The sequence below is a fragment of the Hyla sarda genome, unplaced genomic scaffold (assembly GCF_029499605.1).
Source record: "Hyla sarda isolate aHylSar1 unplaced genomic scaffold, aHylSar1.hap1 scaffold_350, whole genome shotgun sequence".
NCBI classification, from domain to species: Eukaryota; Metazoa; Chordata; class Amphibia; order Anura; family Hylidae; genus Hyla; species Hyla sarda.
The window spans coordinates 288,255-315,263 of record NW_026610262.1 but is presented as its reverse complement, the minus strand read 5'-3'; the positions used below and the strand labels follow the sequence as shown (position 1 = coordinate 315,263).

At 46.3% G+C, this 27,009-nt stretch overlaps 9 non-coding genes and 2 pseudogenes across 9 annotated transcripts; all 11 read left to right on the top strand.

Annotated features, from left to right (window-relative positions):
- Positions 1–1,352: 1,352 nt before the first annotated feature.
- On the top strand, positions 1,353–1,512 carry LOC130331484 (U2 spliceosomal RNA; annotated as a pseudogene).
- A 693-nt stretch (positions 1,513–2,205) lies between these two features.
- LOC130331474 (U2 spliceosomal RNA) lies at positions 2,206–2,394 on the top strand. Its single transcript, XR_008874374.1, has one exon. It is a non-coding gene; the product is annotated as a U2 spliceosomal RNA (small nuclear RNA).
- Positions 2,395–4,487: 2,093 nt separating this feature from the next.
- Positions 4,488–4,678, top strand: LOC130331458 (U2 spliceosomal RNA). Its single transcript, XR_008874362.1, has one exon. It is a non-coding gene; the product is annotated as a U2 spliceosomal RNA (small nuclear RNA).
- A 2,089-nt stretch (positions 4,679–6,767) lies between these two features.
- Positions 6,768–6,958, top strand: LOC130331457 (U2 spliceosomal RNA). Its single transcript, XR_008874361.1, has one exon. It is a non-coding gene; the product is annotated as a U2 spliceosomal RNA (small nuclear RNA).
- A 2,085-nt stretch (positions 6,959–9,043) lies between these two features.
- LOC130331456 (U2 spliceosomal RNA) lies at positions 9,044–9,234 on the top strand. The gene has a single exon (XR_008874360.1). It is a non-coding gene; the product is annotated as a U2 spliceosomal RNA (small nuclear RNA).
- A 2,089-nt stretch (positions 9,235–11,323) lies between these two features.
- On the top strand, positions 11,324–11,514 carry LOC130331455 (U2 spliceosomal RNA). Its single transcript, XR_008874359.1, has one exon. It is a non-coding gene; the product is annotated as a U2 spliceosomal RNA (small nuclear RNA).
- Positions 11,515–13,593: 2,079 nt separating this feature from the next.
- On the top strand, positions 13,594–13,811 carry LOC130331485 (U2 spliceosomal RNA; annotated as a pseudogene).
- A 5,389-nt stretch (positions 13,812–19,200) lies between these two features.
- LOC130331467 (U2 spliceosomal RNA) lies at positions 19,201–19,386 on the top strand. The gene has a single exon (XR_008874370.1). It is a non-coding gene; the product is annotated as a U2 spliceosomal RNA (small nuclear RNA).
- A 2,084-nt stretch (positions 19,387–21,470) lies between these two features.
- Positions 21,471–21,661, top strand: LOC130331454 (U2 spliceosomal RNA). Its single transcript, XR_008874358.1, has one exon. It is a non-coding gene; the product is annotated as a U2 spliceosomal RNA (small nuclear RNA).
- Positions 21,662–23,748: 2,087 nt separating this feature from the next.
- On the top strand, positions 23,749–23,939 carry LOC130331453 (U2 spliceosomal RNA). The gene has a single exon (XR_008874357.1). It is a non-coding gene; the product is annotated as a U2 spliceosomal RNA (small nuclear RNA).
- Positions 23,940–26,019: 2,080 nt separating this feature from the next.
- On the top strand, positions 26,020–26,210 carry LOC130331451 (U2 spliceosomal RNA). Its single transcript, XR_008874355.1, has one exon. It is a non-coding gene; the product is annotated as a U2 spliceosomal RNA (small nuclear RNA).
- The last annotated feature ends 799 nt before the right edge of the window (positions 26,211–27,009 follow it).

Below are 27,009 nucleotides of genomic sequence, written 5' to 3'. Positions count from 1 at the left end.
TATCTAAACCTGCTCCAACATGGACTGACATTCTGGCCTACTTTCAGCCGATGCGACTTGTCTGTCGCTGAACAGTCGCTTTTTATGTATTCAGCACCTATGTATAATGTTGTAAAAATGCTCTAGAAGCTAAAGTCGCAGAAATGTCACACATATTTGGCCTGCAACTTTCTGTGCGACAAATTCAGACAGGAAAAATCAGTATAAATCCTTAGAAAATTATCCCCCAGTGTCTCCATCTGCTGGCGGTATTGAATAAGCATTGCTGCACTGATGGGGTATGCATTAGACGAAAAAAAAGAAGAAAAGAAGAATAATACGCCCAGAAAAGAGGCGAAAAGGAGAAAAACGTAAAAAAACGTGAAAAAAAAGTAAGAGGAGGAGAAGGGAAAAAAAGGTGGAAATGGGTTTAAAAGTGATTTCGGCGGAGAAATATATATATATATATATATATATATATATATATATATATATATATATATGCGCACACACACACATAGATATAAACGTATTCTCCGTTGAGATATTGCAGCCGCTGCTGTGTCCAGGCCCAGGAGCCTTAGCACTGTGCTGTGATGTCACTCAATACCACTGACATCACTAGGTGTAAACAACATCTCTCCTTTGCTGTGTATGTGACTATGGAGCTGTTTGGTGATGTCGTCTATTACGGCCTTCATAGAAGCAACAGGAGATTGTTGCATCCATCTTGAACCCTCAGAACTACAGTGCTATGATGTCACTCACTTCCACAGGCCTTGCAGAGTGTAAACAACAACAACCCAGCTTTGTTGTGTATGTAACCAAGGGATTTGTGATGTCACCTAGAACCTTCACAGCAGCGACAGCTTTATGAGGAGCATCAGCACTGCTCTGCCTGAGCAGAACCATCACCGCCATAGGTTGTCAAATAACCCGGATTTAACCCACACAGGTAAGTCCAATGGGGTGCAGGCATGTCCTCTATGCTTACAGCTTCCGTGGTGTTGGTTTGATACCGTTTGGGGACAGCCAAGGAGGCATCTGCAGGCAACAAAGGTAGGTGTGTGCTTGTGTGTGTGTTTCCTATGCAGATCCTAAGCCCAGTGTCACATGCAAGTAGGAGGAGTAAGAAGGGTTCCTGGCAAATCCGGGTTATGGATTGCATTTAAAAAGGCCCCGTGGGAGTGCAATGGGCCCCTGTCTTGCTGCTTAGCAATAATGGTATGGGTTTAGGTTCTGCTGTGTGTACTGGTGGTTGACTGCCCCCCAGCCCAGAGTGTGCATGGAAAATTGTCTGGCAGCCTCCCTGACAGCAAGCAGTGATAGTGCCCATGAAGGGGACCTTGTTGGGCCCGCCCCCTTTCACGGTTATCGCTTCTCGGCCTTTTGGCTAAGATCAAGTGTAGTATCTGTTCTTATCAGTTTTCATGCTGGTGGGGATGGGTGCTGCATGGAGGATGCAGGTGTACCAGGGCTTTCCGGGGCTGGTTCTGAGGAATCAGCTCGACGGCTGCCCCGATGTGACCTGTTCCCTCCGGGTCTCGCCATGAGGCTGAGAGGGTCTAGAGCCGAGGTACTTTTGTGCCTCGGGGAGTGGTGACCCCGAGGTGCCGAAACTCACTGGGAGGATAGACTCACTGAGTTGAAGCACGGGCACCATAATCTCTTCACCTTGTGGCACTCACCTCTTGATTCCCGGCCTTCTGGCTAGGATCAGAGAAATTTTTATAGATCCGGCCGGATGTCCGGGCAGTATATCTGCACACATTCACTTATTTATTTCTTTTTTGTCTCACTGTGTCACTTTTTGCGTGTTGTGTGTTCACAGGATTGGTCAGGATGCGGTAGCCCTTCTGGGTGTCCCTCCTGGCGGTCTAGGGGAGGTGTGTGTGGCCATTAGGTTCCGCACCTCCCTGCAAACACCCCGGGTACTCCTGCTTTGGCAGGGTACCTACCGTAATCGGCTCTGCGGGCAGATACCTTGGCTAACGCCAAGGGGGATGCCGGGAGCATTTGTGGTCCCCTAGTAGCTTCGGCGAAAAGGGACATCGAACCTGGAACCTCGCAGGTACCTTTTGGTCCGGAGGCGAAGGGTAAGGTTTGTTGGGGGGCCTCTCTCCTATCGGAGAAGGGCTTGCGATAGACCGCATCCTTTGTGCACGTTTTTTTAGTGTAACACGTTTGCACTTTTTCTTGCACTTTGGGTGAATCGAAAGCACGTTCCTCGGCTTTAGATAAAAAAAAAAAAAAAAAAAAAAATCTGTTCTTATCAGTTTAATATCTGATACGTCCCCTATCTGGGGACCATATATTAAATGGATTTTTGAGAACGGGGGCCGATTTCGAAGCTTGCTTCCGTCGCCCTATGCATTGACCCGATATGGCAGTATCTTCGGGTACAGTGCACCACCCCCTTACAGGGTTAAAAAGAAAGATTCCTACTTTCATTGCTACCTGCTTGCTGGCTAGCCAGCTAGCCAGCCCTGTGGGCCTTGCTGCTGCTGCAGCCAAAAAACAAAAGGTGGTGCTGCTGCTGCTTCTGCTGCTTCTGCTTCTGCTTGTGTCTGGCCCCTGTTGGAGCGTCCAGGCACAGGACTTCTGCTGCTGCTGACTAAATGGCCTCCTTAATTGGATCATTTGAGTAGCCAGCACACCTGTGCAGGTAGGGCATGACATGATAGGCAGCTGCCTTGATAGCGGGTGGGTGCTGAATGTTCCTAATTGACAAAATAAGATTAATGCTTATGAAGAAATATAAAATCTCATCCCTTCCCCAATATCGCGCCACACCCCTACCCCTTAATTCCCTGGTTGAACGTGATGGACATATGTCTTTTTTCGACCGTACTAACTATGTAACTATGTAACATAACATGGGGGGGGGGTCTCCTGGCTGTTCACACAGGTGTGTCATTGCTGTACATTGACCATGCATTGCTTCTGTGGTATTGCAAAGGCAAAGACAAATGCTTCCAGCCATCCATTGCACTAATGGATTGGTCATCAGCTGGCTGTCTATGTCCCGCATCAATATAGACCAAAGTACAGAGGGTTAGGCTATGCTATTGTGCACCTACCTGATGCATCAGAAGGTGCGAGGCCCTTGCTAAATTCTGTGCACAGACTTTGAGATCTATGCTTTAGACTGTATCTAAACCTGCTCCAACATGGACTGACATTCTGGCCTACTTTCAGCCGATGCGACTTGTCTGTCGCTGAACAGTCGCTTTTTATGTATTCAGCACCTATGTATAATGTTGTAAAAATGCTCTAGAAGCTAAAGTCGCAGAAATGTCACACATATTTGGCCTGCAACTTTCTGTGCGACAAATTCAGACAGGAAAAATCAGTATAAATCCTTAGAAAATTATCCCCCAGTGTCTCCATCTGCTGGCGGTATTGAATAAGCATTGCTGCACTGATGGGGTATGCATTAGACGAAAAAAAAGAAGAAAAAGAAGAATAATACGCCCAGAAAAGAGGCGAAAAGGAGAAAAACGTAAAAAAACGTGAAAAAAAAGTAAGAGGAGGAGAAGGGAAAAAAAGGTGGAAATGGGTTTAAAAGTGATTTCGGCGGAGAAATATATATATATATATATATATATATATATATATATATATATATATATATATGCGCACACACACACATAGATATAAACGTATTCTCCGTTGAGATATTGCAGCCGCTGCTGTGTCCAGGCCCAGGAGCCTTAGCACTGTGCTGTGATGTCACTCAATACCACTGACATCACTAGGTGTAAACAACATCTCTCCTTTGCTGTGTATGTGACTATGGAGCTGTTTGGTGATGTCGTCTATTACGGCCTTCATAGAAGCAACAGGAGATTGTTGCATCCATCTTGAACCCTCAGAACTACAGTGCTATGATGTCACTCACTTCCACAGGCCTTGCAGAGTGTAAACAACAACAACCCAGCTTTGTTGTGTATGTAACCAAAGGGATTTGTGATGTCACCTAGAACCTTCACAGCAGCGACAGCTTTATGAGGAGCATCAGCACTGCTCTGCCTGAGCAGAACCATCACCGCCATAGGTTGTCAAATAACCCGGATTTAACCCACACAGGTAAGTCCAATGGGGTGCAGGCATGTCCTCTATGCTTACAGCTTCCCGTGGGTGTTGGTTTGATACCGTTTGGGGACAGCCAAGGAGGCATCTGCAGGCAACAAAGGTAGGTGTGTGCTTGTGTGTGTGTTTCCTATGCAGATCCTAAGCCCAGTGTCACATGCAAGTAGGAGGAGTAAGAAGGGTTCCTGGCAAATCCGGGTTATGGATTGCATTTAAAAAGGCCCCGTGGGAGTGCAATGGGCCCCTGTCTTGCTGCTTAGCAATAATGGTATGGGTTTAGGTTCTGCTGTGTGTACTGGTGGTTGACTGCCCCCCAGCCCAGAGTGTGCATGGAAAATTGTCTGGCAGCCTCCCTGACAGCAAGCAGTGATAGTGCCCATGAAGGGGACCTTGTTGGGCCCGCCCCTTTCACGGTTATCGCTTCTCGGCCTTTTGGCTAAGATCAAGTGTAGTATCTGTTCTTATCAGTTTAATATCTGATACGTCCCCTATCTGGGGACCATATATTAAATGGATTTTTGAGAACGGGGGCCGATTTCGAAGCTTGCTTCCGTCGCCCTATGCATTGACCCGATATGGCAGTATCTTCGGGTACAGTGCACCACCCCCTTACAGGGTTAAAAAGAAAGATTCCTACTTTCATTGCTACCTGCTTGCTGGCTAGCCAGCTAGCCAGCCCTGTGGGCCTTGCTGCTGCTGCAGCCAAAAAACAAAAGGTGGTGCTGCTGCTGCTTCTGCTGCTTCTGCTTGTGTCTGGCCCCTGTTGGAGCGTCCAGGCACAGGACTTCTGCTGCTGCTGACTAAATGGCCTCCTTAATTGGATCATTTGAGTAGCCAGCACACCTGTGCAGGTAGGGCATGACATGATAGGCAGCTGCCTTGATAGCGGGTGGGTGCTGAATGTTCCTAATTGACAAAATAAGATTAATGCTTATGAAGAAATATAAAATCTCATCCCTTCCCCAATATCGCGCCACACCCCTACCCCTTAATTCCCTGGTTGAACGTGATGGACATATGTCTTTTTTCGACCGTACTAACTATGTAACTATGTAACATAACATGGGGGGGGGGTCTCCTGGCTGTTCACACAGGTGTGTCATTGCTGTACATTGACCATGCATTGCTTCTGTGGTATTGCAAAGGCAAAGACAAATGCTTCCAGCCATCCATTGCACTAATGGATTGGTCATCAGCTGGCTGTCTATGTCCCGCATCAATATAGACCAAAGTACAGAGGGTTAGGCTATGCTATTGTGCACCTACCTGATGCATCAGAAGGTGCGAGGCCCTTGCTAAATTCTGTGCACAGACTTTGAGATCTATGCTTTAGACTGTATCTAAACCTGCTCCAACATGGACTGACATTCTGGCCTACTTTCAGCCGATGCGACTTGTCTGTCGCTGAACAGTCGCTTTTTATGTATTCAGCACCTATGTATAATGTTGTAAAAATGCTCTAGAAGCTAAAGTCGCAGAAATGTCACACATATTTGGCCTGCAACTTTCTGTGCGACAAATTCAGACAGGAAAAATCAGTATAAATCCTTAGAAAATTATCCCCCAGTGTCTCCATCTGCTGGCGGTATTGAATAAGCATTGCTGCACTGATGGGGTATGCATTAGACGAAAAAAAAGAAGAAAAAGAAGAATAATACGCCCAGAAAAGAGGCGAAAAGGAGAAAAACGTAAAAAAACGTGAAAAAAAAGTAAGAGGAGGAGAAGGGAAAAAAAGGTGGAAATGGGTTTAAAAGTGATTTCGGCGGAGAAATATATATATATATATATATATATATATATATATATATATATATATATATATATGCGCACACACACACATAGATATAAACGTATTCTCCGTTGAGATATTGCAGCCGCTGCTGTGTCCAGGCCCAGGAGCCTTAGCACTGTGCTGTGATGTCACTCAATACCACTGACATCACTAGGTGTAAACAACATCTCTCCTTTGCTGTGTATGTGACTATGGAGCTGTTTGGTGATGTCGTCTATTACGGCCTTCATAGAAGCAACAGGAGATTGTTGCATCCATCTTGAACCCTCAGAACTACAGTGCTATGATGTCACTCACTTCCACAGGCCTTGCAGAGTGTAAACAACAACAACCCAGCTTTGTTGTGTATGTAACCAAAGGGATTTGTGATGTCACCTAGAACCTTCACAGCAGCGACAGCTTTATGAGGAGCATCAGCACTGCTCTGCCTGAGCAGAACCATCACCGCCATAGGTTGTCAAATAACCCGGATTTAACCCACACAGGTAAGTCCAATGGGGTGCAGGCATGTCCTCTATGCTTACAGCTTCCCGTGGGTGTTGGTTTGATACCGTTTGGGGACAGCCAAGGAGGCATCTGCAGGCAACAAAGGTAGGTGTGTGCTTGTGTGTGTGTTTCCTATGCAGATCCTAAGCCCAGTGTCACATGCAAGTAGGAGGAGTAAGAAGGGTTCCTGGCAAATCCGGGTTATGGATTGCATTTAAAAAGGCCCCGTGGGAGTGCAATGGGCCCCTGTCTTGCTGCTTAGCAATAATGGTATGGGTTTAGGTTCTGCTGTGTGTACTGGTGGTTGACTGCCCCCCAGCCCAGAGTGTGCATGGAAAATTGTCTGGCAGCCTCCCTGACAGCAAGCAGTGATAGTGCCCATGAAGGGGACCTTGTTGGGCCCGCCCCTTTCACGGTTATCGCTTCTCGGCCTTTTGGCTAAGATCAAGTGTAGTATCTGTTCTTATCAGTTTAATATCTGATACGTCCCCTATCTGGGGACCATATATTAAATGGATTTTTGAGAACGGGGGCCGATTTCGAAGCTTGCTTCCGTCGCCCTATGCATTGACCCGATATGGCAGTATCTTCGGGTACAGTGCACCACCCCCTTACAGGGTTAAAAAGAAAGATTCCTACTTTCATTGCTACCTGCTTGCTGGCTAGCCAGCTAGCCAGCCCTGTGGGCCTTGCTGCTGCTGCAGCCAAAAAACAAAAGGTGGTGCTGCTGCTGCTTCTGCTGCTTCTGCTTCTGCTTGTGTCTGGCCCCTGTTGGAGCGTCCAGGCACAGGACTTCTGCTGCTGCTGACTAAATGGCCTCCTTAATTGGATCATTTGAGTAGCCAGCACACCTGTGCAGGTAGGGCATGACATGATAGGCAGCTGCCTTGATAGCGGGTGGGTGCTGAATGTTCCTAATTGACAAAATAAGATTAATGCTTATGAAGAAATATAAAATCTCATCCCTTCCCCAATATCGCGCCACACCCCTACCCCTTAATTCCCTGGTTGAACGTGATGGACATATGTCTTTTTTCGACCGTACTAACTATGTAACTATGTAACATAACATGGGGGGGGGGTCTCCTGGCTGTTCACACAGGTGTGTCATTGCTGTACATTGACCATGCATTGCTTCTGTGGTATTGCAAAGGCAAAGACAAATGCTTCCAGCCATCCATTGCACTAATGGATTGGTCATCAGCTGGCTGTCTATGTCCCGCATCAATATAGACCAAAGTACAGAGGGTTAGGCTATGCTATTGTGCACCTACCTGATGCATCAGAAGGTGCGAGGCCCTTGCTAAATTCTGTGCACAGACTTTGAGATCTATGCTTTAGACTGTATCTAAACCTGCTCCAACATGGACTGACATTCTGGCCTACTTTCAGCCGATGCGACTTGTCTGTCGCTGAACAGTCGCTTTTTATGTATTCAGCACCTATGTATAATGTTGTAAAAATGCTCTAGAAGCTAAAGTCGCAGAAATGTCACACATATTTGGCCTGCAACTTTCTGTGCGACAAATTCAGACAGGAAAAATCAGTATAAATCCTTAGAAAATTATCCCCCAGTGTCTCCATCTGCTGGCGGTATTGAATAAGCATTGCTGCACTGATGGGGTATGCATTAGACGAAAAAAAAGAAGAAAAAGAAGAATAATACGCCCAGAAAAGAGGCGAAAAGGAGAAAAACGTAAAAAAACGTGAAAAAAAAGTAAGAGGAGGAGAAGGGAAAAAAAGGTGGAAATGGGTTTAAAAGTGATTTCGGCGGAGAAATATATATATATATATATATATATATATATATATATATATATATGCGCACACACACACATAGATATAAACGTATTCTCCGTTGAGATATTGCAGCCGCTGCTGTGTCCAGGCCCAGGAGCCTTAGCACTGTGCTGTGATGTCACTCAATACCACTGACATCACTAGGTGTAAACAACATCTCTCCTTTGCTGTGTATGTGACTATGGAGCTGTTTGGTGATGTCGTCTATTACGGCCTTCATAGAAGCAACAGGAGATTGTTGCATCCATCTTGAACCCTCAGAACTACAGTGCTATGATGTCACTCACTTCCACAGGCCTTGCAGAGTGTAAACAACAACAACCCAGCTTTGTTGTGTATGTAACCAAAGGGATTTGTGATGTCACCTAGAACCTTCACAGCAGCGACAGCTTTATGAGGAGCATCAGCACTGCTCTGCCTGAGCAGAACCATCACCGCCATAGGTTGTCAAATAACCCGGATTTAACCCACACAGGTAAGTCCAATGGGGTGCAGGCATGTCCTCTATGCTTACAGCTTCCCGTGGGTGTTGGTTTGATACCGTTTGGGGACAGCCAAGGAGGCATCTGCAGGCAACAAAGGTAGGTGTGTGCTTGTGTGTGTGTTTCCTATGCAGATCCTAAGCCCAGTGTCACATGCAAGTAGGAGGAGTAAGAAGGGTTCCTGGCAAATCCGGGTTATGGATTGCATTTAAAAAGGCCCCGTGGGAGTGCAATGGGCCCCTGTCTTGCTGCTTAGCAATAATGGTATGGGTTTAGGTTCTGCTGTGTGTACTGGTGGTTGACTGCCCCCCAGCCCAGAGTGTGCATGGAAAATTGTCTGGCAGCCTCCCTGACAGCAAGCAGTGATAGTGCCCATGAAGGGGACCTTGTTGGGCCCGCCCCTTTCACGGTTATCGCTTCTCGGCCTTTTGGCTAAGATCAAGTGTAGTATCTGTTCTTATCAGTTTAATATCTGATACGTCCCCTATCTGGGGACCATATATTAAATGGATTTTTGAGAACGGGGGCCGATTTCGAAGCTTGCTTCCGTCGCCCTATGCATTGACCCGATATGGCAGTATCTTCGGGTACAGTGCACCACCCCCTTACAGGGTTAAAAAGAAAGATTCCTACTTTCATTGCTACCTGCTTGCTGGCTAGCCAGCTAGCCAGCCCTGTGGGCCTTGCTGCTGCTGCAGCCAAAAAACAAAAGGTGGTGCTGCTGCTGCTTCTGCTGCTTCTGCTTCTGCTTGTGTCTGGCCCCTGTTGGAGCGTCCAGGCACAGGACTTCTGCTGCTGCTGACTAAATGGCCTCCTTAATTGGATCATTTGAGTAGCCAGCACACCTGTGCAGGTAGGGCATGACATGATAGGCAGCTGCCTTGATAGCGGGTGGGTGCTGAATGTTCCTAATTGACAAAATAAGATTAATGCTTATGAAGAAATATAAAATCTCATCCCTTCCCCAATATCGCGCCACACCCCTACCCCTTAATTCCCTGGTTGAACGTGATGGACATATGTCTTTTTTCGACCGTACTAACTATGTAACTATGTAACATAACATGGGGGGGGGGTCTCCTGGCTGTTCACACAGGTGTGTCATTGCTGTACATTGACCATGCATTGCTTCTGTGGTATTGCAAAGGCAAAGACAAATGCTTCCAGCCATCCATTGCACTAATGGATTGGTCATCAGCTGGCTGTCTATGTCCCGCATCAATATAGACCAAAGTACAGAGGGTTAGGCTATGCTATTGTGCACCTACCTGATGCATCAGAAGGTGCGAGGCCCTTGCTAAATTCTGTGCACAGACTTTGAGATCTATGCTTTAGACTGTATCTAAACCTGCTCCAACATGGACTGACATTCTGGCCTACTTTCAGCCGATGCGACTTGTCTGTCGCTGAACAGTCGCTTTTTATGTATTCAGCACCTATGTATAATGTTGTAAAAATGCTCTAGAAGCTAAAGTCGCAGAAATGTCACACATATTTGGCCTGCAACTTTCTGTGCGACAAATTCAGACAGGAAAAATCAGTATAAATCCTTAGAAAATTATCCCCCAGTGTCTCCATCTGCTGGCGGTATTGAATAAGCATTGCTGCACTGATGGGGTATGCATTAGACGAAAAAAAAGAAGAAAAAGAAGAATAATACGCCCAGAAAAGAGGCGAAAAGGAGAAAAACGTAAAAAAACGTGAAAAAAAAGTAAGAGGAGGAGAAGGGAAAAAAAGGTGGAAATGGGTTTAAAAGTGATTTCGGCGGAGAAATATATATATATATATATATATATATATATATATATATATATATGCGCGCGCACACACACACATAGATATAAACGTATTCTCCGTTGAGATATTGCAGCCGCTGCTGTGTCCAGGCCCAGGAGCCTTAGCACTGTGCTGTGATGTCACTCAATACCACTGACATCACTAGGTGTAAACAACATCTCTCCTTTGCTGTGTATGTGACTATGGAGCTGTTTGGTGATGTCGTCTATTACGGCCTTCATAGAAGCAACAGGAGATTGTTGCATCCATCTTGAACCCTCAGAACTACAGTGCTATGATGTCACTCACTTCCACAGGCCTTGCAGAGTGTAAACAACAACAACCCAGCTTTGTTGTGTATGTAACCAAAGGGATTTGTGATGTCACCTAGAACCTTCACAGCAGCGACAGCTTTATGAGGAGCATCAGCACTGCTCTGCCTGAGCAGAACCATCACCGCCATAGGTTGTCAAATAACCCGGATTTAACCCACACAGGTAAGTCCAATGGGGTGCAGGCATGTCCTCTATGCTTACAGCTTCCCGTGGGTGTTGGTTTGATACCGTTTGGGGACAGCCAAGGAGGCATCTGCAGGCAACAAAGGTAGGTGTGTGCTTGTGTGTGTGTTTCCTATGCAGATCCTAAGCCCAGTGTCACATGCAAGTAGGAGGAGTAAGAAGGGTTCCTGGCAAATCCGGGTTATGGATTGCATTTAAAAAGGCCCCGTGGGAGTGCAATGGGCCCCTGTCTTGCTGCTTAGCAATAATGGTATGGGTTTAGGTTCTGCTGTGTGTACTGGTGGTTGACTGCCCCCCAGCCCAGAGTGTGCATGGAAAATTGTCTGGCAGCCTCCCTGACAGCAAGCAGTGATAGTGCCCATGAAGGGGACCTTGTTGGGCCCGCCCCTTTCACGGTTATCGCTTCTCGGCCTTTTGGCTAAGATCAAGTGTAGTATCTGTTCTTATCAGTTTAATATCTGATACGTCCCCTATCTGGGGACCATATATTAAATGGATTTTTGAGAACGGGGGCCGATTTCGAAGCTTGCTTCCGTCGCCCTATGCATTGACCCGATATGGCAGTATCTTCGGGTACAGTGCACCACCCCCTTACAGGGTTAAAAAGAAAGATTCCTACTTTCATTGCTACCTGCTTGCTGGCTAGCCAGCTAGCCAGCCCTGTGGGCCTTGCTGCTGCTGCAGCCAAAAAACAAAAGGTGGTGCTGCTGCTGCTTCTGCTGCTTCTGCTTCTGCTTGTGTCTGGCCCCTGTTGGAGCGTCCAGGCACAGGACTTCTGCTGCTGCTGACTAAATGGCCTCCTTAATTGGATCATTTGAGTAGCCAGCACACCTGTGCAGGTAGGGCATGACATGATAGGCAGCTGCCTTGATAGCGGGTGGGTGCTGAATGTTCCTAATTGACAAAATAAGATTAATGCTTATGAAGAAATATAAAATCTCATCCCTTCCCCAATATCGCGCCACACCCCTACCCCTTAATTCCCTGGTTGAACGTGATGGACATATGTCTTTTTTCGACCGTACTAACTATGTAACTATGTAACATAACATGGGGGGGGGGTCTCCTGGCTGTTCACACAGGTGTGTCATTGCTGTACATTGACCATGCATTGCTTCTGTGGTATTGCAAAGGCAAAGACAAATGCTTCCAGCCATCCATTGCACTAATGGATTGGTCATCAGCTGGCTGTCTATGTCCCGCATCAATATAGACCAAAGTACAGAGGGTTAGGCTATGCTATTGTGCACCTACCTGATGCATCAGAAGGTGCGAGGCCCTTGCTAAATTCTGTGCACAGACTTTGAGATCTATGCTTTAGACTGTATCTAAACCTGCTCCAACATGGACTGACATTCTGGCCTACTTTCAGCCGATGCGACTTGTCTGTCGCTGAACAGTCGCTTTTTATGTATTCAGCACCTATGTATAATGTTGTAAAAATGCTCTAGAAGCTAAAGTCGCAGAAATGTCACACATATTTGGCCTGCAACTTTCTGTGCGACAAATTCAGACAGGAAAAATCAGTATAAATCCTTAGAAAATTATCCCCCAGTGTCTCCATCTGCTGGCGGTATTGAATAAGCATTGCTGCACTGATGGGGTATGCATTAGACGAAAAAAAAGAAGAAAAAGAAGAATAATACGCCCAGAAAAGAGGCGAAAAGGAGAAAAACGTAAAAAAACGTGAAAAAAAAGTAAGAGGAGGAGAAGGGAAAAAAAGGTGGAAATGGGTTTAAAAGTGATTTCGGCGGAGAAATATATATATATATATATATATATATATATATATATATGCGCACACACACACATAGATATAAACGTATTCTCCGTTGAGATATTGCAGCCGCTGCTGTGTCCAGGCCCAGGAGCCTTAGCACTGTGCTGTGATGTCACTCAATACCACTGACATCACTAGGTGTAAACAACATCTCTCCTTTGCTGTGTATGTGACTATGGAGCTGTTTGGTGATGTCGTCTATTACGGCCTTCATAGAAGCAACAGGAGATTGTTGCATCCATCTTGAACCCTCAGAACTACAGTGCTATGATGTCACTCACTTCCACAGGCCTTGCAGAGTGTAAACAACAACAACCCAGCTTTGTTGTGTATGTAACCAAAGGGATTTGTGATGTCACCTAGAACCTTCACAGCAGCGACAGCTTTATGAGGAGCATCAGCACTGCTCTGCCTGAGCAGAACCATCACCGCCATAGGTTGTCAAATAACCCGGATTTAACCCACACAGGTAAGTCCAATGGGGTGCAGGCATGTCCTCTATGCTTACAGCTTCCCGTGGGTGTTGGTTTGATACCGTTTGGGGACAGCCAAGGAGGCATCTGCAGGCAACAAAGGTAGGTGTGTGCTTGTGTGTGTGTTTCCTATGCAGATCCTAAGCCCAGTGTCACATGCAAGTAGGAGGAGTAAGAAGGGTTCCTGGCAAATCCGGGTTATGGATTGCATTTAAAAAGGCCCCGTGGGAGTGCAATGGGCCCCTGTCTTGCTGCTTAGCAATAATGGTATGGGTTTAGGTTCTGCTGTGTGTACTGGTGGTTGACTGCCCCCCAGCCCAGAGTGTGCATGGAAAATTGTCTGGCAGCCTCCCTGACAGCAAGCAGTGATAGTGCCCATGAAGGGGACCTTGTTGGGCCCGCCCCTTTCACGGTTATCGCTTCTCGGCCTTTTGGCTAAGATCAAGTGTAGTATCTGCATTTGGTCTGGTCGGAAGGTGTCTGTGGTACCCCGCTTCTCGGCCTTGGGGGATTGTCTCTCCTTACGGAGGGACTTCACCCCCTTGCTGCTATTGGGGAGCGGGCTTAGTCCACAGACAACGGGTTGCGATCCCCCTGTCTCTGGGACCTTGTGTCTCAGAAGGCATTTTCGGTACGTTGAGCGTTACCTGTAGCTTCGGAAGCACCTAGGGTACCCCCGACCTCTGCCTTGGGTAAGGGTTCCGCTTTTATAGCGGGATTCCGAGCCCCTGCTGCTATTGGGGAAGGGGCTTAGTCCCTGGGTGTGGAAGATGCCGTTCTCCTGGGCTTTCCCCTCTGGGGAAATGTCGATGCGAAATACCATCCGCATAGAGGTGTCGGAGAGCCATCGTCAGTTGAAGAACCTCCGCTTCATTGCGGAGGTGATTCTTCTTGACTACTTCCGCCTCAATAGGGAGGACATCCTGTGTCTAAATGACCAGGAAAGCCGTGGCCTGTATACCGTCACCTTCACGGCCACGGCGTGTTGCGATAACATCTATGCAACCTTGTCTGGTGCGGACCAGAGGGACGATCGACTCGACGGTCTTTCGTTCCAGTTCCTCTATGGTGAGGAACATATACCGTTGGTGGTGGCTATGCACAGCCCTCATGTGACCACGGAGGATATAGCCACTTTTCTTCGGCGATACTGCGAAGAGGTGCGATTCGCAAACAAAATATTGAACTCCGTGCGGTTCTGGAACGGCAAGAGGAAGTTCTGGGTCAAGCTCCGTAAGGATCCCGGTGGTATTGGGGGTCTTTGCCATCCGCCCCCAAATTTTGCCATCGGGAGAGTTCGGGGCTTCCTGTTCTATCCTCAAATGCCTATGTATTGCCGAAATTGCTTGAGGTTTGGCCACACCCAGGAGACCTGCGGCGCAGAGCGTGTGATTCGCTGCAATAGGTGTGGCCAAGAAGGTCACATAGCCTCAAGATGTAGCCATACGATAAGGTGTAACCTCTGCGGAGAGGAAAATCATGATTTTAATTCCTGTCCCCATAAAGCAAAAACTACGATGGGTGGGTCAAGGCTGGGCCCACCCAAAGAGGGGACAGGACAAAAGACGTCCTTTTTTAAGATGCCCAAACCCCAGATGGCAGGTACTGATGGGTCCAGGCCCAAGACCTCTGGTGCTCCATCGGGGGGCCCACCGGTGGTAGTGCTAGGGGGAGGCCATGGGGATTCCACGAAGCCCGGGCGGATGATCGAGTTTACTGCCCGGGAAATTGAAAGACGTCGATCGACTTCCTACCTGGCTCAAGAGCCCGCCGAAACTTCTGAAGGGGGCTCACCTGTGGCGGGTGGCAGCCGACGGGCCTCGGTGGGGGCAGAGGTGGACCCAAAATTGCAGCATAAGCCAGGTACTGGCTTGGCCCAGGGTCGCCCTGCTCCGGACGAAGAGGCCCCGGTGAAAGCCCGCCGGAAGGGGAGCCAGGTGGCCAGGTCTGAGCCCGGTCCTGTTACTCCGCCTATACAGGACAGGGCCAAGAAGACAAGTGGCGCCAAACCAGGGTTTGCTGCCCCGCCAGCAGTGGACCCGGTGGGTAAAACTGGCCATCGTCGATCGATGGGGAAGTTGGAGCAACAGTCCTCAGCAACGCTTGCTGGGGAACAAGCGATGAAAACTTCCCAAGGTAGCGGCAAAGGTTCCGGAAAAGAGGCCTCACAGGCCCCTGTGCAGCAGTTCCAGTCGTCAAAAGATGAAAGAAGACGCAGATCCATCAGCCGGGGGCCAGAGATTACATCGAGTGAGAGCAACACAGAGGATATGGACAGCAGTATGACATTTAAAAGACAAAGAGAAGAAGAAGAGGAAGACATTCAAAGGAAAGCGGCGTGCCGTAGTTCGGACGAGAGCGAGCTCAGGGTCGGGGCATCATCGATCTCAAGCTCCGACCCTCAGAACATTAAGGAGCTGATGACCCCGCAGGCGGGGGATGACGGTACGCAGCTTATTATTGACTTTGATTCTCCAAGCACGGACTCTCCATAAACTATGCCTATCCCTGTAAAAATTGCCTCACTCAATGTGAGGTCCTTAAAGAGCCCTGATCGCAGGGCTGCTTTATTTTCTTATCTAGAGACATGTGACTTTGACCTTTGCCTGCTACAAGAATGTGGAATCCCTAGTAAAATGGACTATAAAGACTTAAAAGAAGACTGGAAGCTGGGCCCATCCATATGGTCCGGTGCAAATGACTGTCGTTCTGTGGGTGTTGGGCTGCTCTGCCGAGGCCAGTCCTTTTCTATTCATACAGTAACTGAGATTGTGCCTGGCAGAGCTCTTTTAATTCATCTATATTTTAATGGACTTTTAATTCGTGTTTTAAATGTGTATGCCCCTCCTGATAAACAGGAGCGGGCAGAACTATTTGAAATTTTACCACTGTTTTGTGTTGGGTCTTCCCCCCTGCTGGTGGGAGGTGATTTTAACTGCATACGTGATGGGGAACACCGGCAGGGTGGGGATATTAATCGTAAAGACCGCACTTCTTACCTGCTTAAAAATTTTATTGATGATTTTAACTTGAAAGATTGCTGGAAGGATCTCTTGCCGGAGGACCCGGGCGCCACATGGTCCAATGGAAGAGTGAGCTCCAGAATCGATTTTATTTTTTCCTCTAGAGCTTTTAAACCCCTGAAATGCACGCTCGAGCAGAATATCTTCTCTGATCATAAGCTCCTCTTGGTGGTCCTGGAGCTAGAGGGGGAGCAAAAAGCAAAAAGGGGCCTCTGGAGATTAAACACCACACTCCTAGAGGACCCTGAGATAAAAGAGGAGTTTGTGCGGACCTACCAATGCTGGCAATCACAAAGAAAACCCCACGAGCCTATGCTGCACTGGTGGGAGGGCACCAAATCTAAAATCAGATTTTTTTTTATCAAAGCAGGTAAGAAGAAGGCAAAAATGGAAAAACAGTGTTTTTATGTTCTTAACATGCGTTTAAATGTACTTTTTAAATTGAAAGAAGCCGGTATGGATGTAGAAAATGATATTTTAAACCTTAAAACTGAAATAAAACATGCCATAGAAAAGAAAGGGAAACAAATCATTTTTAACTCACATGTGCAGCACCTGGAGGAGGGCGAGAAATGTTCCCGTTTCTTTTTTAAAAAAGTGATGAATAGGAGGGATATCATCCAAAACCTTGAGGGTGAATCCACTCCAAAAGGCATGTTAGATGCAGTTTTTAACTTCTACCAGCTTCTTTTTAATAAGAAAGATCTTAATCCATCCTTTTTAGAACATGTTCTTAATTCCCTTGATTTTAAGCTAGATGTTTTAGACCAGGAGGTTTTATCCCGTGATCTTAACTTAGATGAACTTTTATTTGTTTTTAAAAGTTTTTCTAGTGGGAAGGCCCCTGGGGAAGATGGTTTACCCATCGAATTTTATTTAGCTTTTTGGGATATTTTAAAGGATGATATGGTTTTATTGTATAAAGAAACTTTTATTGTTAATGAACTTCCCCCTTCCTGGAGGAGGGGGATTGTATCATTACTTTTTAAAAAGGGTGAAAAGGATATGCTAAAAAATTGGCGCCCCATCACACTTTTAAATGTCGATTATAAAGTTTTAGCCAAGTTATTAGCTGTCCGTTTTAAACCTTTTATTCATAAATTAATTCACCCAAATCAGGTTTGTGGGGTACCTGGAAGGTCTATAGCTGAATCCCTAAATATTTTAAGAGATGTTTTATGGTATTTTAAGGATAGAAATCAAACTGTAGCAATTTTATCCTTAGACTTTGAAAAAGCTTTTGATAGGGTCTCCCATGAATACCTGTTTTTAGTTCTTAAAAAGATGGCAGTGCCTGAAACGATTTTAAGCCGAATCATGCTTTTATACCGATCCTGTTTTAGTCAAGTCTCTGTTAATGGCTTTTTAACCAGCGGTGTTCCTCTTTTATCAGGTGTCAAACAGGGCTGCCCCCTGTCCCCACTCCTTTTTATTTGCGCAATCGAACCACTGATGGCCCTCCTCAGAAAAGACCGGGTAGTAAGAGGCGCACCGATACCTGGTGGAGGAGGGACCCATCTAAAGGTGTTGGGGTACATGGATGATGTCACCATACTGTGCCCGGACTCTCCATCCATGAGGGGGGCATTGAGGAACACCAGCTATTTCTGCGAGGTCTCTGGTTTTAAGCTAAACACAGATAAATGTGACTGTTTTTATATTGGCTCCTGGGATTCATCCATCACCCCAGGAGTCACAATGCAACAGGATCAAATTAAAGTTTTAGGTATTGTTTTTAACCAGGTCAATGATGGGAGCCCTAACTGGGATTCAGCTATAGCTAAGATGGAGAAGAAGATTTTAATGTGGAATCTTAGAAACCTTACCATGGAGGGGAAGATTTTAATAATAAAGATGGTTTTACTCCCTATTATGCTATACATTGCCATGGTATTTCCTCCATCTATTTTATACATTAAAAAAGTAACTAGAATTGTTTTTACTTTTTTATGGGGTTCAAAAATGGAGAAATTAAAGCGTGATTTTATGTACAAAAGTAAAGATAATGGCGGGAAAGATGTTCCTAACCTTTTTACTTTCTTTTACATAAAGTATTTCTGTTTCTGTTTTAAAATTATTAAATCCGATGGCATTTTTAGCTGCTTTTTAAGGTACGCTGCGGGCATGGTTTTTAAAAGATGGTTGCGCATCCCTCTGAACGCTCCGGTGCTTCTGTGTCCCCCAAAACATTATGTGGTGTTGGAAAAGACAGTCAGGCTCCTAGGTCTCCAAGATTTGGAGCCTGACATACTGGGGGACCAGAGAAAGGTATCAAAGGTCCTCAGGCGGAGTGAGGTTACCCTGGCAGTGTCCAATTTCACACAGGCAAGATCCAAAAAGGTATGGCGGAACGTGTACGGGAAGTTTCTGGCGAATGTACACAGGGATCTTGCCTGGGCAATCGTCCACCAGTGCCTCCCTACTCGTGAGTTCCAGCACAGGCGAGGACTGGTGGCGAGAGCCAAGTGCCCGAGAGATGGCTGCGGAGTGGACGAAACGGTGCTGCACATATTTTGGAACTGCCCTTTTGCACGGGAGCTTTGGAGGAAGGTAGGCCCACTTTTGAAGTGGGCCTGCGTCCTAAAAGATTTTAATCACGAATGTGTCTTTTACGGTCTTTTTAACTGCCCCAATTTTAAACAGCAGATGATCTGCTGGATGATTATTAATTGTTTTAAAAATGCCATCTGGAAAGTTAGGAACATCTTACTTTTTAAACATGATTTTATTGATGTTAAAAACTGTATAAAGCTGGCCCTGAGTGAGATGTACATCTATTACCTAAGAGACAAGAAACAGTTGGGGGCCAGCGAGGCAGCATCCATGTGGTGTCTGCCTCTATGGAACGAAATAACAATATAATCAGTTTTTATGACATTTGTATAATGTTTTATCCTGCCATTTTTATTTTTTCTCCTTTTATAACTGGTTTTATTATTTGTATTTTAAAACTTTTGTGAACCTTTTATTATTTTGCATTTTAAATTCTGTATGGTTTCTTATTTATTCAATAAAATTTTGTTGAAACCTTATCTGTTCTTATCAGTTTAATATCTGATACGTCCCCTATCTGGGGACCATATATTAAATGGATTTTTGAGAACGGGGGCCGATTTCGAAGCTTGCTTCCGTCGCCCTATGCATTGACCCGATATGGCAGTATCTTCGGGTACAGTGCACCACCCCCTTACAGGGTTAAAAAGAAAGATTCCTACTTTCATTGCTACCTGCTTGCTGGCTAGCCAGCTAGCCAGCCCTGTGGGCCTTGCTGCTGCTGCAGCCAAAAAACAAAAGGTGGTGCTGCTGCTGCTTCTGCTGCTTCTGCTTCTGCTTGTGTCTGGCCCCTGTTGGAGCGTCCAGGCACAGGACTTCTGCTGCTGCTGACTAAATGGCCTCCTTAATTGGATCATTTGAGTAGCCAGCACACCTGTGCAGGTAGGGCATGACATGATAGGCAGCTGCCTTGATAGCGGGTGGGTGCTGAATGTTCCTAATTGACAAAATAAGATTAATGCTTATGAAGAAATATAAAATCTCATCCCTTCCCCAATATCGCGCCACACCCCTACCCCTTAATTCCCTGGTTGAACGTGATGGACATATGTCTTTTTTCGACCGTACTAACTATGTAACTATGTAACATAACATGGGGGGGGGGGTCTCCTGGCTGTTCACACAGGTGTGTCATTGCTGTACATTGACCATGCATTGCTTCTGTGGTATTGCAAAGGCAAAGACAAATGCTTCCAGCCATCCATTGCACTAATGGATTGGTCATCAGCTGGCTGTCTATGTCCCGCATCAATATAGACCAAAGTACAGAGGGTTAGGCTATGCTATTGTGCACCTACCTGATGCATCAGAAGGTGCGAGGCCCTTGCTAAATTCTGTGCACAGACTTTGAGATCTATGCTTTAGACTGTATCTAAACCTGCTCCAACATGGACTGACATTCTGGCCTACTTTCAGCCGATGCGACTTGTCTGTCGCTGAACAGTCGCTTTTTATGTATTCAGCACCTATGTATAATGTTGTAAAAATGCTCTAGAAGCTAAAGTCGCAGAAATGTCACACATATTTGGCCTGCAACTTTCTGTGCGACAAATTCAGACAGGAAAAATCAGTATAAATCCTTAGAAAATTATCCCCCAGTGTCTCCATCTGCTGGCGGTATTGAATAAGCATTGCTGCACTGATGGGGTATGCATTAGACGAAAAAAAAGAAGAAAAAGAAGAATAATACGCCCAGAAAAGAGGCGAAAAGGAGAAAAACGTAAAAAAACGTGAAAAAAAAGTAAGAGGAGGAGAAGGGAAAAAAAGGTGGAAATGGGTTTAAAAGTGATTTCGGCGGAGAAATATATATATATATATATATATATATATATATATATATATATGCGCACACACACACATAGATATAAACGTATTCTCCGTTGAGATATTGCAGCCGCTGCTGTGTCCAGGCCCAGGAGCCTTAGCACTGTGCTGTGATGTCACTCAATACCACTGACATCACTAGGTGTAAACAACATCTCTCCTTTGCTGTGTATGTGACTATGGAGCTGTTTGGTGATGTCGTCTATTACGGCCTTCATAGAAGCAACAGGAGATTGTTGCATCCATCTTGAACCCTCAGAACTACAGTGCTATGATGTCACTCACTTCCACAGGCCTTGCAGAGTGTAAACAACAACAACCCAGCTTTGTTGTGTATGTAACCAAAGGGATTTGTGATGTCACCTAGAACCTTCACAGCAGCGACAGCTTTATGAGGAGCATCAGCACTGCTCTGCCTGAGCAGAACCATCACCGCCATAGGTTGTCAAATAACCCGGATTTAACCCACACAGGTAAGTCCAATGGGGTGCAGGCATGTCCTCTATGCTTACAGCTTCCCGTGGGTGTTGGTTTGATACCGTTTGGGGACAGCCAAGGAGGCATCTGCAGGCAACAAAGGTAGGTGTGTGCTTGTGTGTGTGTTTCCTATGCAGATCCTAAGCCCAGTGTCACATGCAAGTAGGAGGAGTAAGAAGGGTTCCTGGCAAATCCGGGTTATGGATTGCATTTAAAAAGGCCCCGTGGGAGTGCAATGGGCCCCTGTCTTGCTGCTTAGCAATAATGGTATGGGTTTAGGTTCTGCTGTGTGTACTGGTGGTTGACTGCCCCCCAGCCCAGAGTGTGCATGGAAAATTGTCTGGCAGCCTCCCTGACAGCAAGCAGTGATAGTGCCCATGAAGGGGACCTTGTTGGGCCCGCCCCTTTCACGGTTATCGCTTCTCGGCCTTTTGGCTAAGATCAAGTGTAGTATCTGTTCTTATCAGTTTAATATCTGATACGTCCCCTATCTGGGGACCATATATTAAATGGATTTTTGAGAACGGGGGCCGATTTCGAAGCTTGCTTCCGTCGCCCTATGCATTGACCCGATATGGCAGTATCTTCGGGTACAGTGCACCACCCCCTTACAGGGTTAAAAAGAAAGATTCCTACTTTCATTGCTACCTGCTTGCTGGCTAGCCAGCTAGCCAGCCCTGTGGGCCTTGCTGCTGCTGCAGCCAAAAAACAAAAGGTGGTGCTGCTGCTGCTTCTGCTGCTTCTGCTTCTGCTTGTGTCTGGCCCCTGTTGGAGCGTCCAGGCACAGGACTTCTGCTGCTGCTGACTAAATGGCCTCCTTAATTGGATCATTTGAGTAGCCAGCACACCTGTGCAGGTAGGGCATGACATGATAGGCAGCTGCCTTGATAGCGGGTGGGTGCTGAATGTTCCTAATTGACAAAATAAGATTAATGCTTATGAAGAAATATAAAATCTCATCCCTTCCCCAATATCGCGCCACACCCCTACCCCTTAATTCCCTGGTTGAACGTGATGGACATATGTCTTTTTTCGACCGTACTAACTATGTAACTATGTAACATAACATGGGGGGGGGGTCTCCTGGCTGTTCACACAGGTGTGTCATTGCTGTACATTGACCATGCATTGCTTCTGTGGTATTGCAAAGGCAAAGACAAATGCTTCCAGCCATCCATTGCACTAATGGATTGGTCATCAGCTGGCTGTCTATGTCCCGCATCAATATAGACCAAAGTACAGAGGGTTAGGCTATGCTATTGTGCACCTACCTGATGCATCAGAAGGTGCGAGGCCCTTGCTAAATTCTGTGCACAGACTTTGAGATCTATGCTTTAGACTGTATCTAAACCTGCTCCAACATGGACTGACATTCTGGCCTACTTTCAGCCGATGCGACTTGTCTGTCGCTGAACAGTCGCTTTTTATGTATTCAGCACCTATGTATAATGTTGTAAAAATGCTCTAGAAGCTAAAGTCGCAGAAATGTCACACATATTTGGCCTGCAACTTTCTGTGCGACAAATTCAGACAGGAAAAATCAGTATAAATCCTTAGAAAATTATCCCCCAGTGTCTCCATCTGCTGGCGGTATTGAATAAGCATTGCTGCACTGATGGGGTATGCATTAGACGAAAAAAAAGAAGAAAAAGAAGAATAATACGCCCAGAAAAGAGGCGAAAAGGAGAAAAACGTAAAAAAACGTGAAAAAAAAGTAAGAGGAGGAGAAGGGAAAAAAAGGTGGAAATGGGTTTAAAAGTGATTTCGGCGGAGAAATATATATATATATATATATATATATATATATATATATATATATATGCGCACACACACACATAGATATAAACGTATTCTCCGTTGAGATATTGCAGCCGCTGCTGTGTCCAGGCCCAGGAGCCTTAGCACTGTGCTGTGATGTCACTCAATACCACTGACATCACTAGGTGTAAACAACATCTCTCCTTTGCTGTGTATGTGACTATGGAGCTGTTTGGTGATGTCGTCTATTACGGCCTTCATAGAAGCAACAGGAGATTGTTGCATCCATCTTGAACCCTCAGAACTACAGTGCTATGATGTCACTCACTTCCACAGGCCTTGCAGAGTGTAAACAACAACAACCCAGCTTTGTTGTGTATGTAACCAAAGGGATTTGTGATGTCACCTAGAACCTTCACAGCAGCGACAGCTTTATGAGGAGCATCAGCACTGCTCTGCCTGAGCAGAACCATCACCGCCATAGGTTGTCAAATAACCCGGATTTAACCCACACAGGTAAGTCCAATGGGGTGCAGGCATGTCCTCTATGCTTACAGCTTCCCGTGGGTGTTGGTTTGATACCGTTTGGGGACAGCCAAGGAGGCATCTGCAGGCAACAAAGGTAGGTGTGTGCTTGTGTGTGTGTTTCCTATGCAGATCCTAAGCCCAGTGTCACATGCAAGTAGGAGGAGTAAGAAGGGTTCCTGGCAAATCCGGGTTATGGATTGCATTTAAAAAGGCCCCGTGGGAGTGCAATGGGCCCCTGTCTTGCTGCTTAGCAATAATGGTATGGGTTTAGGTTCTGCTGTGTGTACTGGTGGTTGACTGCCCCCCAGCCCAGAGTGTGCATGGAAAATTGTCTGGCAGCCTCCCTGACAGCAAGCAGTGATAGTGCCCATGAAGGGGACCTTGTTGGGCCCGCCCCTTTCACGGTTATCGCTTCTCGGCCTTTTGGCTAAGATCAAGTGTAGTATCTGTTCTTATCAGTTTAATATCTGATACGTCCCCTATCTGGGGACCATATATTAAATGGATTTTTGAGAACGGGGGCCGATTTCGAAGCTTGCTTCCGTCGCCCTATGCATTGACCCGATATGGCAGTATCTTCGGGTACAGTGCACCACCCCCTTACAGGGTTAAAAAGAAAGATTCCTACTTTCATTGCTACCTGCTTGCTGGCTAGCCAGCTAGCCAGCCCTGTGGGCCTTGCTGCTGCTGCAGCCAAAAAACAAAAGGTGGTGCTGCTGCTGCTTCTGCTGCTTCTGCTTCTGCTTGTGTCTGGCCCCTGTTGGAGCGTCCAGGCACAGGACTTCTGCTGCTGCTGACTAAATGGCCTCCTTAATTGGATCATTTGAGTAGCCAGCACACCTGTGCAGGTAGGGCATGACATGATAGGCAGCTGCCTTGATAGCGGGTGGGTGCTGAATGTTCCTAATTGACAAAATAAGATGAATGCTTATGAAGAAATATAAAATCTCATCCCTTCCCCAATATCGCGCCACACCCCTACCCCTTAATTCCCTGGTTGAACGTGATGGACATATGTCTTTTTTCGACCGTACTAACTATGTAACTATGTAACATAACATGGGGGGGGGGTCTCCTGGCTGTTCACACAGGTGTGTCATTGCTGTACATTGACCATGCATTGCTTCTGTGGTATTGCAAAGGCAAAGACAAATGCTTCCAGCCATCCATTGCACTAATGGATTGGTCATCAGCTGGCTGTCTATGTCCCGCATCAATATAGACCAAAGTACAGAGGGTTAGGCTATGCTATTGTGCACCTACCTGATGCATCAGAAGGTGCGAGGCCCTTGCTAAATTCTGTGCACAGACTTTGAGATCTATGCTTTAGACTGTATCTAAACCTGCTCCAACATGGACTGACATTCTGGCCTACTTTCAGCCGATGCGACTTGTCTGTCGCTGAACAGTCGCTTTTTATGTATTCAGCACCTATGTATAATGTTGTAAAAATGCTCTAGAAGCTAAAGTCGCAGAAATGTCACACATATTTGGCCTGCAACTTTCTGTGCGACAAATTCAGACAGGAAAAATCAGTATAAATCCTTAGAAAATTATCCCCCAGTGTCTCCATCTGCTGGCGGTATTGAATAAGCATTGCTGCACTGATGGGGTATGCATTAGACGAAAAAAAAGAAGAAAAAGAAGAATAATACGCCCAGAAAAGAGGCGAAAAGGAGAAAAACGTAAAAAACGTGAAAAAAAAGTAAGAGGAGGAGAAGGGAAAAAAAGGTGGAAATGGGTTTAAAAGTGATTTCGGCGGAGAAATATATATATATATATATATATATATATATATATATATATGCGCACACACACACATAGATATAAACGTATTCTCCGTTGAGATATTGCAGCCGCTGCTGTGTCCAGGCCCAGGAGCCTTAGCACTGTGCTGTGATGTCACTCAATACCACTGACATCACTAGGTGTAAACAACATCTCTCCTTTGCTGTGTATGTGACTATGGAGCTGTTTGGTGATGTCGTCTATTACGGCCTTCATAGAAGCAACAGGAGATTGTTGCATCCATCTTGAACCCTCAGAACTACAGTGCTATGATGTCACTCACTTCCACAGGCCTTGCAGAGTGTAAACAACAACAACCCAGCTTTGTTGTGTATGTAACCAAAGGGATTTGTGATGTCACCTAGAACCTTCACAGCAGCGACAGCTTTATGAGGAGCATCAGCACTGCTCTGCCTGAGCAGAACCATCACCGCCATAGGTTGTCAAATAACCCGGATTTAACCCACACAGGTAAGTCCAATGGGGTGCAGGCATGTCCTCTATGCTTACAGCTTCCCGTGGGTGTTGGTTTGATACCGTTTGGGGACAGCCAAGGAGGCATCTGCAGGCAACAAAGGTAGGTGTGTGCTTGTGTGTGTGTTTCCTATGCAGATCCTAAGCCCAGTGTCACATGCAAGTAGGAGGAGTAAGAAGGGTTCCTGGCAAATCCGGGTTATGGATTGCATTTAAAAAGGCCCCGTGGGAGTGCAATGGGCCCCTGTCTTGCTGCTTAGCAATAATGGTATGGGTTTAGGTTCTGCTGTGTGTACTGGTGGTTGACTGCCCCCCAGCCCAGAGTGTGCATGGAAAATTGTCTGGCAGCCTCCCTGACAGCAAGCAGTGATAGTGCCCATGAAGGGGACCTTGTTGGGCCCGCCCCTTTCACGGTTATCGCTTCTCGGCCTTTTGGCTAAGATCAAGTGTAGTATCTGTTCTTATCAGTTTAATATCTGATACGTCCCCTATCTGGGGACCATATATTAAATGGATTTTTGAGAACGGGGGCCGATTTCGAAGCTTGCTTCCGTCGCCCTATGCATTGACCCGATATGGCAGTATCTTCGGGTACAGTGCACCACCCCCTTACAGGGTTAAAAAGAAAGATTCCTACTTTCATTGCTACCTGCTTGCTGGCTAGCCAGCTAGCCAGCCCTGTGGGCCTTGCTGCTGCTGCTGCAGCCAAAAAACAAAAGGTGGTGCTGCTGCTGCTTCTGCTGCTTCTGCTTCTGCTTGTGTCTGGCCCCTGTTGGAGCGTCCAGGCACAGGACTTCTGCTGCTGCTGACTAAATGGCCTCCTTAATTGGATCATTTGAGTAGCCAGCACACCTGTGCAGGTAGGGCATGACATGATAGGCAGCTGCCTTGATAGCGGGTGGGTGCTGAATGTTCCTAATTGACAAAATAAGATTAATGCTTATGAAGAAATATAAAATCTCATCCCTTCCCCAATATCGCGCCACACCCCTACCCCTTAATTCCCTGGTTGAACGTGATGGACATATGTCTTTTTTCGACCGTACTAACTATGTAACTATGTAACATAACATGGGGGGGGGGTCTCCTGGCTGTTCACACAGGTGTGTCATTGCTGTACATTGACCATGCATTGCTTCTGTGGTATTGCAAAGGCAAAGACAAATGCTTCCAGCCATCCATTGCACTAATGGATTGGTCATCAGCTGGCTGTCTATGTCCCGCATCAATATAGACCAAAGTACAGAGGGTTAGGCTATGCTATTGTGCACCTACCTGATGCATCAGAAGGTGCGAGGCCCTTGCTAAATTCTGTGCACAGACTTTGAGATCTATGCTTTAGACTGTATCTAAACCTGCTCCAACATGGACTGACATTCTGGCCTACTTTCAGCCGATGCGACTTG